Source organism: Phocoena sinus, chromosome 3, assembly GCF_008692025.1.
Source record: "Phocoena sinus isolate mPhoSin1 chromosome 3, mPhoSin1.pri, whole genome shotgun sequence".
Taxonomy (NCBI): Eukaryota; Metazoa; Chordata; class Mammalia; order Artiodactyla; family Phocoenidae; genus Phocoena; species Phocoena sinus.
Window position 1 is genome coordinate 16,945,001 of NC_045765.1, and position 15,701 is coordinate 16,960,701.

The following is a 15,701-nucleotide window of genomic DNA, read 5'->3' on the forward strand; positions in this document are numbered from 1 at the left end:
CTATTGAATTCTTCAGCCATTGTATTCTTCAGCTCCAAAATTTTGTTTGGTTCTTTTTATGTTTTATATTTCTTTGTTGAAATTTTCATTTTGTTCTTGTATTGTTTTCCTGATTTCATTAAATTGTTTATCTGTGTTATCCTGTAGCTTTCTGAGCATCTTTAGAACAATAATTTTGATTTTTTTGTCAGGCAATTCATGTATCTCATTTCTTGTGGGTCAGTTACTGGAAATTTACTGTGTTCCTTTGACGATGTGATGTTTCCCCAATTCTTCAAAATCTTTGTGCCTTGCATAGCTTTCTGCACATTTCCAGATTTTATGGCCTGACTTCAGTAAGAAAGACCTTCACTTGCAGTGGGGTGGGGGGCACCCTGGATCTAGTGATGCAGAGCACCAAGTGTGGGGAGTATGGTGGCTTTGGGTCCAGAGGAGAGGTGATGTCTCATTGGTTCAGGCTGCTAGATCCATGACATCAACAGTTGTGTGGTCCTTGGCGACAGCTGCTGCAGGGAGTCCACAATGGCTGCAAGGGCTCTCGAGGTCTTCAGTGGGGCCTCCAGGTCCAGCAGCTAGGGACCAGGTTATAGAGTGGTGGTGGCCAGAACCAGTGGTATGCACATACACAGCTTCAGGGGCCAGCTGCAGGTGCCTGGGTAGTAGCAGTGTTCAGTTACAGACACACGCATGACAAGGGTCAGGGCCAGCAGGAAGGACAAGTGTCAACTGTGGGCACACTAGCAGCTACCTGAGCCCTGGCTGTTGATGTGCACTTTTAGGGCTGCAGCGTCTCACCATGGGGGCACACATGGCAGTGGAGGCTGGTGATGGGAATCAGGTTGATGGCATACATGTGCACAGCTGGAGGCTAGTCCTGAGTGTATGCACAGTGGTAGGGGTCAACCATAGTGGTCTAGGCTGGCGTTTTGCACTTATGCAGCTGCAGAGGCCTGGGCCAGTTGCCCGTGCAGATCCTTGTTGAGGGCAGGGTGGGGATGGAGGAAGCAAGAGGGCTCAGGTGCCTGGTGTCTGTGAATGCAAAAACCTGTAGAGCAAAACCTCAGCTCTAAAATCTGCAGGAGGTTTGCAACAGCTGTGCTGGCCATTGGTTTCTTCAGTAGTGAAAGCTGCTGGGGTCCTCTGCAGAGCAGGCCACAAAGAACCATGATCACTCCCACTACATGGCTGGTGGGAGCCCCTGTCCTTCTTCCTTGTTCCTAGCTGTTTCTATTCATCTCACCTTTGCTGGTCTCTGGGTGGGGTGAAACCAAAGTGGGTCCTTTGTGCGGTGCCCAAAGAGGCTAGGAAAACTGGTCGCTCACCCCACTCTCCCTTTCCCAGTGAGGGAAACTCTTTCTTGCTGGGGATGACAGGATGATGCAGGCAGAATGAAGCTGTTTTCCCTCTCTTCTTGTGCAGTTATTCTCAAGTTTTTTGTTCCACTGTGTTACTGAAGTTTCTTAAGTGGACTCCTGAGCTCTCCTAGAGTTGTTTTTGTTCATGGATAGCTGTTTAATTATTCATCTTTGTTGGGGGATGGAGGCTGGGGTCCCCTAACACAACAACTTAGTGATTTCACTCAGGGGGTTTTAAAAGCTTGAATTAGTTGCTCCGACTTAAGAATCAGAGGGTTCCACGTAAATGAGCAGATTTCTAGATTCTCTCAAAACATCAGAAAGGCCGGCATTTCCTGTTGTCCATCTGCTTAGCTGGCAGTGGCCAGAGGTCCCCTTTAGGGTTCTCCCCTTGAGCATCCAGAGGGAATACAGCCCTGCCAGTAACTACTTTGGCCTCCAGACCTGTGGGAGAGAAAGTTTCTATTGTTTTCAGTAATTTCCAACAGCTGCAGGAAATTAATACATGGTCCCAGTGGGTAGTGGGATGAAGTGGGTGGCCATTCACTGAACAGCACAGAATGAGGCGCAAGAGCTGCAGACCCCTGGGGACACAGGTTTAAGGCATCTTGGACTTCTGGGGAAGGGGTCCAGGACAAAGAGGAAGGGCAGGAGCCAGAGCGATGAGGGCCAAGATTGGGACACCAAGGTCACCAGCCTGTGGGAAGATACAGGAGAGGAAGGACCCATGGGAACCCTGCAAGCCTCCACACTCTGACTCATCCCTGGGTCCCAGGGCCCTTCCAGGCCTGGAGAGGGTGAGCTAATGTTTGCAAGATGAGTAAATAAATGACCCCAAAACTGCAGGACGTGTTCTCTGAGAGAGAGACAGATGGCAGGGTAAGTATACTGTGGGCCATCCCCTTCTACTGGCACATGGTTAGGCATGGACATATATACACTAACAAACGTAAGGTAGATAGCTAGTGGGAAGCAGCCGCATAGCACAGGGATATCAGCTCGGTGCTTTGTGACCACCTGAAGGGGTGGGATAGGGAGGATGGGAGGGAGGGAGATGCAAGAGATATGGGAACATATGTACATGTATAACTGATTCACTTTGTTATAAAGCAGAAACTAACACGCCATTGTAAAGCAATTATACCCCAATAAAGATGTTAAAAAAAAAAAAGTGTTTACAATAGCAAACATTTCTCTACGCAGCCATTGACATTTCCCATGTTTGTGGTTTGGGGGAAGACTGGTGTCTCAAACTCCTCTAATTAATGGAACCCATTCAAGGACATGTGGCAGGGTGGCAGCAGGTGAACGGTTTGGGAGTCTGGTGTTCTGAGTTCCCAGCACCATTTCTGTCTGCCCAGGTTGCCTCGGCCCAGGTGCCAAAGTTCCTGGGCCTCCAATTACTCGCCTGTAAAGGGGGGCGGTTCTCCCTCCCCTCATGAGGTTGCTGCAGGAGCATATGCAGCCTGGGAGGCACTCAGAACCAGGGCACACGTAAGAAGCACTCTGCAATCCAAGTGATGTCATCCACCTGCTTGCTTTCCAAAGGAGAAAACTGAGACTGAGGGGCGGGAAGGCCTGCCAGGGACACACGGGGTCTAGGAATCCAACCCCAGACCCCAAATGGAATGACTATCTCCTGGGTGGAGACCAGGCCTATCCTGACAATTAAGGCAGGGCACTGGGGCATCAGGGTCCAGCAGGGCAGCCCCCTCTTCTGGAGGGACACTTGTACCCCAGGCTTAAAGCCATCTATGCCACAGGCCCAGCATCCTGGGGTTGTTCTGGAGGGACCCAGCGTGACAATGACCCAGAAGCCAATCTGGTGAGGAGCAGTCCTCTCTGGCCTGAGAGACCCCAGGACAATTTGGAGTCTCCCTGTACACAGGAATCGGGTTCTTCTCCTTGACTGGCCTTATGATGAAAGGCTGCTGGGCTGATGAAAGGGCACTGGATCTCTTTGATGCTGACCTCTACCTTGCTGTTGTCAGGAAGCCAGGGCCCAAGTTGGTCAAGATGCCTGGCAGGGAACCTCCCAAGGGCCCATCTGAAGGGCAATGAAGTGCCCTGAGATAAATCGGAAGTATGGCACCAGTTTACTCAGGTTTCCTCATGCAACCAGAGACTTCAAATTGACGGTTCTCTCATGGAGAAGTTATATCCCTCACCAGCATCAGCCCGTCTCTGACAGGTACTATGAACATAACTGGGGGTCACATTGATGAACATGGATGGCACCTGCCCCAAGAACAGAAGGTGACCACTCGAGACCAGTGGATGACCACCCCAGACCAGCATTCGGTCACCCTGAGGCCACCTCAAGACCAGAACTGACCGTCCCAGGAGCAATGGATGACCATGTGAGCCCAGCAGCTGATCACCCCTCAAGGCCATTGGCCAGAGTACTGCCTGGTGAGGGGCTCTCCACAAAGAAAGCAGGGTTCCTTTTATTGCCTGATTTTCAAGCATTTTAGTATGCATGCCAGGAATAATCTGTCTGAAAAACTGCAAAAGAAAATTGACAAGAGGACAAGGTACAGAACGTGGGCTATGTTTTGCTGAGTTTTTTCCAGGACTTTGATTTTCCTGCTGCCAGTGGTAAGTATATCTGGTTTTACATGTAATTTTTATTAATAAGAATCAGTTTCTTCTCCCCACTTGGTAAATATTAAAGAAGTCTCTGAAGCACACTGAGATGAAGGGCATTCAATCAGGAGCCTGCCCGTGTCTGTCCAGACTGGTGTTCCACGGAGGGGCTGACACCCAGAACCTGGCTCTCACCTGAAATCCACTCTGCTCTTGAACTCTGTGACTGTCAGCCTAACCTGGCCAGGAGGGAGGCTCATGGGAGGACTCTATACTCGAACCTCAGGTGCCTCCACAGAGGCCTGGAACCTGGCAGTTCTTTGGTCATCAAATCAAATCACTAGTTCTCAGATCTTGGTGAATTATAAGATGCCTGCCCTACCTCCTCCTTCCTCTATGCCCTGTTCCTTTGCTGTTTGGTTTTTTACTTTTTTTTTTTAAGCTGCACCACACAGATTGTGGCATCTTAGTTCCCTGACCAGGGGTTGAACCTGGGCCCTGGCAGTGAAAGCACCAAGTCCTCACCACTGGACCACCAGGGAATTCCCTGCTGTTTGGTTTTTGATGAAGTAGTCACTAGAAATGGAAACTAAAAGTTAAACATTTATCAGAATCAAGAGGCTTGACAGATATCCTCTGTTACTTTGAATTTTAAAGCACTAGAGATACTGACACTCTCAGTGTTGGGGACTCACAGGCAAGCAAGTGTGCATCCTGTTCCTATGTGTGAGGTGCCCAGTTTGCCGTCCCCACTGGCTCCTTCAGTGGAAGCCACAGGCTGCAGCATGTGGCAGGCACCTGCGTGTGTGTGATGGGGACCAGGTCTGTCACTCAGCCTTGTCATTCTTGCAACCTCCGGCACCAAGACTGTCAGGTGTCTGTCAAGGTTGCAGAAGTGACAATCAAGAATAGAGAGAAAAAATGAAGTTGCTCCAAAAACAGAAGGATCTAGATTTTGATAGAGGACAAGACAGCATGCATCTGCATCAGCTCACATTCGCCCCAAACTCAACCTTGCTCTGATACACATGGATGTGCACACATACACACACACACACACACACACACACACACACACACACACTCTTGCCACAGGAATTCCCCCAAAATGCTGGCATCTGGTAAGATTCCTACTCCTGGAGATATTTTAGCTCTGAGAGAACTGTATCCTTTCTTCCATTCTTCCTTTTGGTAATGAACCCATGAGATTCAGTTGGGCACCAGCCTCCCCTGCAGGGAGAGAGGCCACATGGCGAGACCTGGTCTGATGATGGTGTAGTGGTGACACTGCCAAAACGGGGTCTGCCACTTCCAGGGCATCTCACCCAGCCTGCTTGGGCACTCTTTCCCCTCCCAGCTCCCTGGGGAAGACAAGGGCAACCCTGGAAGCTTGATGGGGAGGGGACTGGACCCCAACCGCTGACCCCTCATAGGAATTAGAACCAAATCCCATTGGATTTACGCCCCTCCATCCTAGCTACTGAGGGCTCCTTCACAGTTCAGCATCACAGCAGATGTTCTGCATATTGATTTTTCCACTTTTCCAAAAGTAGCACCAGCCATCTCTTGGGGGGAACTGGCCACTAGCAAGTGACAGCAATTCCATGGAGTCATTTGGCTTCTCCCCTGTGTCTCTGTCAGCTACTGTTCTAACCCTTCCAGAACATCACCTTGCCTCCCCTGCTCTCTGCCTCATTTGGTGGATCCACAGGGCCTTGCCATGTGCCATCCACACCCCTCCTTCCTCTTGGAAAGCCATTCCTCCTCCTGGTGTGTAGGCCACAGCCTGTCCTCCCAGTTCAGAGGGGAAGCTATGGCTGGAACTGGGCCTTGCAGGGTTCTACTGAGCTGAGTGACCACAAACAGAGTCATCCCTGAGCGCCACAGAGCCCCGACAAGTTCACTTGACAGGTCATGCCCCTTCTTGGAACTGGTTTCAGGACCTCTGGATCCTTTGCTCCAGAAAGTCCCTCTTTGGCCCTAAGATGGCCAGAGTCAGTTTCTGAGGCTCAAAACCATTAAGCCCTGTGCTCAGCCGGGTACTAAGGAAGGCCAGACCCCACTTTGAAGGGCAAGGTGGAGGGAGAGATGGCCACAGGGAGCAATCACTGGATGCAGAGCCAGGAGACCTGGCTCCAAATCCTGGTCTTGGGCCAGCCCTGTTCCCTCTGCAGCCCCCTTAACTGCAAAGTGAGGAGTGGAGCCAGATGACCTGCGAATTAGGGGCGTAATGCCACCTGTGTGACCTCTGGGCTTCAGTCCCCGCTGTAAGTCAGGTGTTCTACAGGAGCCTTCAAATACAGTGTGAATTCAAACCCCCCTAAAATTCTTTAAGGCAAAACATTTCATTTCCAGAGGACTCTAAGGTTCAAAGAAGTTAAACTACTGCTCAGATTTCCCAGCGGGGCAGGAACAGTCTCGGGAACATAGACTTGCCCTCCCAACACTGGCCCCCAGCAGATCCAGCAGGGAGGGCACCAAACCCCAGCATTCTCTTCACCACCATTGCAGTTTTTGCCTTACTCAACTTTGTTAAATTCTAGCTCGATATTCCTAACTGCTAAGACTCTGAGCCTGAATCCTGATCTCTCCCCTTATAAACAATTACAGAGGCATTAAAGATCTGTTAGTATCAAACTGAGACTATCCTTGACTCAATCAGAAAGCTTAAAATAGAGTTAAAAAGGGAATAATTTTCTCACTAAGAAACTCATGCTCTTTAAAATATATAACAGCTTTACTGGGCTATAATTCACATATACAATTCATTCACTTACACTGTACAATTCAACTATCACCACAATCGATTTTAGAACATTTTCAGAACACCCCAAAAAGAAACCCCGTACACATCTACGGTCCCTCCCCATTTTCTCCCAATACCCCCACCGACCCTGCTGCCACGCACTCGCCCCTGCAACCGCTAATCTACTTTCTTTCTCTATGGATTTGCTTATTCTGGACACTTCATATAAATCGAATCATATAGTATGTGACCTTTTGTGACTGGTTTCATTCACCTAGTAAAATGTTTTCAAGATTCCAAATAATGTCAGTACTTAAATTCACTTTTATTGTCCAATAATACTCCATTTTACAGATATACCACATTTTATTTACCCATTCACTGGTTGACGGACATTTGGGTTGTTTCCACTTTTTGGCTTGTATGAATAATGCTGCTTTGAACATGTAAGCACAAGTTTTTGTGTGGACATATGTTTTCATTTTTCTTGAGCACAGATCTAGGAATGGAATTGTTGGGTTATATGGTAACTCTGTGCCAGACTGTTTCCCAAACGAGCTACACCATTTTACATTCCCACCAGCAGTGTATGAGGGTTCCAATTTCTCCACGTCCTCACCAACAGTTGTTATTATCTACCTTTTTTCTCCTAGCCATCCCCATGTGTATGGAGTGATATCCCATTGCGGTTTTGATTAAAATTTTCCTGATAACTAAGGATGCTGGGCATCTTTTCATGTGCTTATTGGCCATGTGTTTCTCTTCTTTGGAAAAATGACTATTTAGACTCACTGCTCATCTTTTAATTGGATCAATTTCCTTTTCAAATTGTGAGAGTTCTTTATATATTCTAGATACAATTCCCTATTAGATATATAATGTGCAAATATTTTCTATCATTCTGTAGGTTATCTTTTGACTTTCTTGGGGGTGTTCTTTGAAGTTATAAAGGACATTCATAAAGTCCACCTTATTTATTTTTTCTTTTATCATTTGTGTGCTCTTGCTGTCATATCTAAGGCTTTGCCTAAACCAAAATAATAAAGATTTACTCCTTTATTATTAAGAGTTTTATAGTTTTAGATCTTATATTTAGATCTATGATCCATTTTGAGTTAATCTTTCTATGGTATGGGGTAGGGATCCAACTTCATTCTTTTGCTTGTGGATATCCAGTTGTCCCGGCACCATGTGTTGAAAAGACAATTCTTTCCTCCACTGATGTCTTGGCACTCTTGTCAAAAATCAATGTGAAGTTATTTCTGGATTCTCAGTTCTATTTCATTGATCTATGTGTTTATCATTCTGCCAGTACCACACAGTCTTGACTACTGTAACTTTGTAGTAAGTTTTGAAATCAGAAAGTGAGTTCTCTAACCTCATTCTTCGTTCTCAACATTATTTTGACTATTTTGGGTTTCTTGTATCTTCATATGAATTTTAGCTTGTCAATTCCTGACAAGAAGCCAACTGGGATTGTGACAGAATACAATGTTTTTTAATCTCATGTTTGGTGTCACATTAATTCACCTCTTATGCTAACCCTCGAGGAATGCTTGCCTAGAGAGAACACTGCATTAGAAACCAGGAGATTGGGATGGGAACCTTAATTCTGCAGACTAACCAGATATGTGACCTTGAGCAAATCAGAGCCTTAGGAAGCTGCAGTGTATAGAGGCACTGTACTCACCTCTACTGCTAGAGAGAATCCTCTCAATAGCATCCACCTCAGCTCCACTTTACATCTCTCTCCATCATTCCTCACCTGCCACTTAATGCAGCCCAGACTTGAACTAAAAATCTAAAATCTAGTCCCCACAAATAGGGAAATCACAGGTTAAAATACCAGAATTGACCTCTTCATCCATTCTGCTGTGATAATTATGGTTACAAACCAGAAGTCATTTACCATATATTCTGGAAAGGAAATCTATGCAATGTAAAAATAATTCATAATTTGACTTTAATAACATGGGGCAAAAATTGTCAAACAAGTCAGCAAAAATGAAAGAAAAGGGTAGAGGAGGTAGAAGAAGTAGTTAACTGCATTAATTTCTTAAATTTCCATAGAAGGATCAATAGTTACTGACAAGCTGCTAAAGTTGATAGCCATAAGTTTAAGAATACTAAAAAAAGCCACAATTAGAAAAATTAATATATTCCTTCTGAATAACTGAAGATGGAGAACAGATCATACAGCAAATAGAAAAACAGCAAAAAAAAGCATAAAAACAAAAAAAATAAGTAAGTTGACAGAAGTAACAACAAATATATCTGTTATAATAATAAATGTAAATGGTCAGATTACTTCCAAAAACCTCTATGACTTGCCAAAAAAAAAAAAAACAACAAAAAAGGCCAGGCCAAAAGAGTTTTACAGGTGAGACTTTTCACCACTTAAGGAACAAATATATCCATGTCATATTGTTGACTAAGGAAGGCAGGCCCATCTCCAGTATGATGATGCACTTATGTAAAGTCATGTGTCTCTGTGACTAATGCCAGCACAGCCTAACAATGCAGGGCAAGCCCACCAAGTCACTTGGCTTTGATTCAAATGCTGTCTTCAGCACTGGCTAACCGTGGACTCTGAGCTTCAGTGTTGCCAGGGTACAACAAGGATAATAGAAGTATTTGCACAGTTGGTTTGAGGGTTAAACCAGATAAAGCACCTGGCACACTGCATAATAAACTAGCCCGACATCATCATTATTAGTAAGATGAAATGAGAGTTGTCTGGACACACATATAACAAAGAGTTAACAGTGTCAAGGTTTGGAGTAAGTTTTGCTTTTTTATTAGTATTTTCTGTAGTTTTCGAGGTTTTTTGATTTTTTGGTTTTTTTAACAAAAGGCACACATCAAAACAGACAATTTGTTTAAAGAAAGGAGCAGGGAAGGGGGAAAGGGGCAGGGAGAGAAAGATAAGGGAGAAAAAAATAGGATAAACAAGATGCTGACAAGAACCCTTCACAGAGACAAAAGTAGGGCCTGGCCAGTCAGTGTTCTCACTAAATCAGGCAGCACCAGGATGGCTCCCACGGGAGCTGGCCTGTCCAGTCTGTGAGAGTCCACACCAGTGCCGGGGAGGGCCTCCAGGAGCTGGTCTCCCAGCCTGGCCAAGAGAGAGGGGTCAGCAGGTCAGGCCCAGACCCCAGGACCACAGCAGTCCTGCCCATCCATCACAAGACCTGACATCCATCCCTGCCAGATGCTCTGGCTGACATTTCCCAGGTCTTGCTCAGCATGAAGACCATGTCGGGGAATGTCCCCAGTCACAAATTAACATTCACATAAATAACAGGGAGCTCGCCACTGGAGAAGAAAAATGACTCTTGCTGTAGGAACATTTGCCAAAATATCAAAAAGTGGAATTTTTCTTTCTGAGCTCCCATATCTCACCAGCTGGGCCCCAGCAGACTGTGGCCTTGAGACTCAAGGTGGAAGTGAGATAACAGGATAAGGTCCAAGTTCCTTGATCAATGTCAAGGTCTGTCAACAGACACTCCCCTGAGCTGGCACCCAACCCTAGGGCATCCCAGCCTGCATAACACACACACCACCAGCTAGAACCCGACACATTTGCACTGCTGTCCCAGCAGGCCTCCCTGCCTCCTTGGAGGCCATGCACACCCTGCCCTTCCTCCCATCCTCCGACTTGGCTGGGACCAGCATGTCTGAGCCCCACCACCACCCCCAGCCTGGTCCAGTCAGGGTCTGGTCAGGGGCTGGGTAGCTGGGGCACTTGCCTAACAGCACCGATGTCTGCTTTTTCCCTAGATGTGTGTTATTTGAGGTGCTGAGGACTGCTATGAAGGGGCTAATATCCCCATAAGCAATGTTACTGGTGGCAGGGGCCCTGGGCCAAGGTGTCACCAACCACCTGTACCCATGAAGCCCCAGACTCTGCACACACTTTCACTCAGTCATCCTGGACCTCCAGGAGACTCATGCTGGCAAGCAAAGCCCACAAGGCTCATGTGCCTGGCAACCCCAGGACTACCCCTTGGCATTCAAACTGGCTCACTCCACACCTGCCAGCTCCGATGCTCCAGGAAAAAGCTTTTGACACACATTCTCCCACAAGATGCCAGGGCCAGCACCTCCTCCATTACCTCTGCCTTAGTCTGCTCAGGCTGCCTCAACAAAATACTGCAGTCTGGGTGGCTTCAACAGCAGAAATTTATCTTCTCACAGTCGTGGAGGCTGGAAGTCAGAGATCAAGATATCAGGAGGGTTATGAGCAGGGCTGGTTTCTTCTGAGGCCTCTCTCCTTGGCTTTTAGGTGGCCATCTTCTCCTTGTGTCCTCACATGGTCACCCCTCTATGTGTGTCTGTGTCCAAATTTCCTCTTAAAAAGGAAGTCACATTGGATTAGGGCCCCACCCACATGACCTCAATGTAACTTAGTTAACACCTGGAAAGACCTTATCTCCTGTTTGGGAGTCACATTCTGAGGTACCGGGGGTTAGGACCTCAACATTTGAATGGGGGTTGAGGGGACACAATTTAGCCCAGAACAGCCTCCGTGCACCAATGCTACCCAGATTCAGAGCTGGCTGCTGGCAGGGGTGCCAGGTGGTCCCTGGGCCCAGAATGACAGAGCTGGGCAGGTCTGCTGCTCAGAGAGTGACTCTGGGCAGCAGAAAGGAGGGTCAACCCCTGAGTCACACCCAAGTGGGCCAGCATTCAGGCAAGTTGGAGCACACCCAAGGCTGGCCTCATGGGACTCCTGACACTCCCTCCTTCTAGAGTGGACATTCTCACTCCCATGAGACAGAGCAGTTAGCACAGGCCCAAGGGGATGGGAATGCTGCACAGCCAGATAAGCACATGTGAGGACCCTGCCTTCCAACCCAACTCCCTTTCTGGGAACCAGAGGGAGCCTTGCTCCAGAGCCCCACTTGGGGCAGCTCCAGGCTGGCATCGATCCTCCACTCTTGCAGAGAGGAGCTAAGCCTCCTGGCAAGGGGAGCCCACATGCCCACAGTACCCCAGAATTTTATGGGCTCCCAAGGCTGAGCCCACCCAGTTGTGGAAGACATGGGGATGTAACTCTAGATGGGCAGAACATCTGAAGATGCAACGCCCCTTCTAGAAAGGAAGCCCTCAGTTCCAGGGGCCCAGGAGGCAGTGTCCTGCTCCTTCCCACGTGGGATGCTGCTCCAGGAGGATCCACTCGGCCAGAGGGGAGACACGGGCTCACCAATGGTCCAGTGGCCTGGCTGATGGACGAAAGTTGGTTTGGTGGGCCGGGCTGCTACCCAGGTTGCTGTGGGGCAGCTAGACTCCATGGGAAGCCTACAGCCTCAACCCAGAATCCCCTTAACACAGATCTGGTTGGGGTGGGGGCAGGGTGGGAGCAGCCAGGGCCACAGCAGGAAGCAGGGACACTAGGACTTGCTCAGAGCAGCAAGGGGAAGATGCACTGCCCAATGGATGTGTCCCTCAGAGACACAAGAACTCTGGCAGGGAAAGCGCAGGCTACCACTCAGACCCCAAAGCAAGTCCCTGTGCTTCACTGTGTGGTGCTGGCTCAGCCTTCCTCTTCCTGAGCCTCAGTTTCCCCAAAGGTAGAAGGCAATGTCACAAGGGTGAGGTTGGGGGCTGTCCTATGTGCCCACACCTGCTGGGCACCCAGGTCGTGAAGTTTTCCGGGCAGAGGAGCCTGGCTTTCCGTGTTCACCACAGGCCATCGCCTCCCTGGGTCTCTGGGCAACCAGCCCCTCTCCGGGCACCTCAGGCCTCATGCTCACAGAGAACCTGGCGCCCTGCCTGACTTTGGTTTCTTTCGAATCCGGCTTCTTTTCCTGCTCGGATCTCTAGGGCTTGCGGTGGTATCCGGGGCAGGCTGACCGCCAACCGTCCTCTGTCAGCCTGTCCAGCTGCTTCTCCTGGGTGGGCAGCCCTGCCAGGGCCCAAGGCTTTCCACTGTCCCTTCTTGTCCAGATTTCCCAAAACAAAAATCAGGCCACGCCATCTGATGAAGGATCTTGTCTGGTTTATTTATGGGGAAAGACAGGGCTATAAGGGCCAGGTTCTCTGGGCTGTGGCCAGGCTACTCCACAGGCCCTCAGATGCTGCCTATGATGCATCCTCCCTTGTCAAGCATTGAGGTCATGGGTTAGGGAATGGGCCCCAGCACCAGTGACCTTGAGATGTTTATTAATTCCAGAGCCAGGATGGCAGCCCACATGCCCCTGGGCCCTTCTGTGAGTCATCACTGCCTAGACATGGGGCCTGAGCAGCAGGGCCAACAATGACCAAAGGCACTACATCCAAAATAAAGGCAGGCTCAGTGGGGCCACTGTCACTGGATGCCATGGGGAATTCAGGGGACGTTCCCACATGGAATCAAGTGCCCCATAGGCTCCTGCTCCCAACAGGGGACCCCCATGTGTTGCACTGGGAGACAGTGGTAGAGTCCCAGAGTATAAAAGGTGACATCAGACAGATGTCTGGTCCCCTCCCTACTCCAAATTCACCCATGGAAACCCGGGCATGGCATGGCATGGCACACACACACGGCAACACAGCCTGCCCACCAGCAGCACCCAGCCTGGCTCTTCGGGTCTCCACTGGAAGCCGGCAGGAGAGCTGGTGGCAGCTCCAAGCAGGTACAGACCACACGTACCCCAGCCCAACCCTAAGAGGAGACTGTTGCTCCAGCCATCTCTCACAGCCCTGGGAATGCCTCCCCTCCTTCACAGCTCTACTCACAACAATGCTCCCTCTTCAAAGACAGCTTGTCTCACCACCCCACGTGAAATGATGCAGCCACTGTGGGAAACAGTATGGCGGTTCCTCAAAATTAAAAATAGAACTACCGTATGACTCAGAAATTCCACTTCTGAGTATGTACCCAAAAGAACTGAAAGCAGGGTCTCAAAGAGATATTTATACACCCATGTTCACAGCAACATTATTCACAATAGCTAAAATGGGTAAGCAACCCAAGTGTCCCTCAACGTATGAATGGATAGCAAAATGTGGCATATACATACAATGGAATATTATTCAGCTTTAAAAAGAAAGGAGGGCTTCCCTGGTGGCGCAGTGGTTGAGAGTCCGCCTGCCGATGCAGAGGACGCGGGTTCGTGCTCCCGTCCGGGAAGATCCCGCATGCCGTGGAGCGGCTGGGCCCGTGAGCCATGGCCGCTGAGCCTGCGCGCCCGGAGCCTGTGCTCCGCGAGGGGAGAGGCCACAGCAGTGAGAGGCCCGCGTACCGGAAAAAAAAAAAAAAAAAGGAGATTCTGACACATGCTACAACCTTGATGGACCTTGAAGACATTAGGCTAAGTGAGACCAGACAATCACAAAAATACAGATACTGTATGAATTCACTTATATCCTAGAGACAGAAAGCAGAACAGTGGTTGCTAGCGGCTGGGAGGAACGGGGAAGTGGGGAGCTATTGTTTAATGGGTATAGAGTTTTGGTTTCACAAGATGAAAAGAGTTACAGGGATGGATGGTGGTAATAGGTACACAAAAATATGAATGTATTTAACACCACTGAGCTGTGCTCTTAAAAATGGTTTAAGATGGTAAAGCTTTGGTTAAGTGTATTTTACCATAATGAAAAAACAACTTTTTAAATCATACCCAAGCATGTCAAAAGGATAGAGGATCCAAATTGAAGGTGCTCTCATTTGCCAAATCTGGGATAACTTTAACAAAATAACAAATAATAATAGTAACAGGTTATAACCCATAGAATAAAATACATATCCACAAGTCCATACTGGTATAAATAAATAACTGGCTTTTTGGTGCGGCTCATGGCATGCTCTGGCAGGCCTAAGCCAAGGAATACTTCCCAGAACTTCTGCTGCCAGTGTCCTTGTCCCTTGGTGAGCCATAGCTGCCCCCCACCTCTGCAGGAGACCCTCCAACAGTAGCAGGTTCACCAAGCCTATATCCTCAAAAAGAATCATATAAAATTAAATCAGCGGAGAGAGGGGGAAGATGGCGGAAGAGTAAGACGCGGAGATCACCTTCCTCCCCACAGATACATCAGAAATACATCTACACGTGGAACAACTCCTACAGAACACCTACTGAACGCTGGCAGAAGACCTCAGACCTCCCAAAAGGCAAGAAACTCCCCACGTACCTGGGTAGGGCAAAAGAAAAAAGAATAAACAGAGACAAAAGAATAGGGATGGGACCTGCACCAGTGGGAGGGAGCCGTGAAGGAGGAAAGGTTTCCACACACTAGAAGACCCTTTCGCAGTTAGAGACTGCGGGTGGCGGAGCGGGGGAGCTTCGGAGCCGCAGAGGAGAGCACAGCAACAGGGGTGCGGAGGGCAAAGCGGAGAGATTCCCCCACAGAGAATTGGTGCCAACCGGCACTCACCAGCCTGAGAGGCTCGTCTGCTCACCCGCCAGGGCAGGCGGGGCTGGGAGCTGAGGCTTGGGCTTCGGTCCGAGCACAGCGAGAGGACTGGGGTTGGCGGCGTGAACACAGCCTGAAGGGGGCTAGTGCAACACGGCTAGCCGGCAGGGAGTCCGGGGAAAAGTCTAGACCTGCCAAAGCGGCAAGAGACTTTTTCTTCCCTCTTTGTTTCCTGGTGCGCGAGGAGAGGGGATTAAGAGCACTTCTTAAAGGAGCTCCAGAGACGGGCACGAGCCGCGGCTAACAGCGCGGACCCCAGAGACGGGCATGAGACGCTAAGGCTGCTGCTGCCGCCACCAAGAAGCCTGTGTGCGAGCACAGGTCACTCTCCACACCTCCCTTCTGGGGAGCCTGTGCAGCCCGCCACTGCCAGGGTCCCGGGACCCAAGGACAACTTCCCCGGGAAAATGCATGGTGTGCCTCAGGCTGGTGCAACGTCCCGGCGGCCTCTGCCACCGCCGCAGGCTCGCCCCGCATCCACACCCCTCCCTCCCCCCGGCCTGAGTGAGCCAGAGCCCCTGAAGCAGTTGCTCCTTTAACCCCGTCCTGTCTGAGCGAAGAACAGACGCCCTCCAGCGACCTACACGCAGAGGCAGGGCCAAATCCAAAGCTGAGCC

The 15,701-nt window shown here is 49.3% G+C and overlaps 1 protein-coding gene across 1 annotated transcript in view; it reads right to left on the reverse strand.

Annotated features, from left to right (window-relative positions):
• The window catches only part of ADAMTS2 (ADAM metallopeptidase with thrombospondin type 1 motif 2), a 252,663-nt gene that overhangs the window by 175,937 nt on the left and 61,025 nt on the right, over positions 1 to 15,701 (reverse strand). The gene's annotated exons all lie outside the window — the stretch shown is intronic.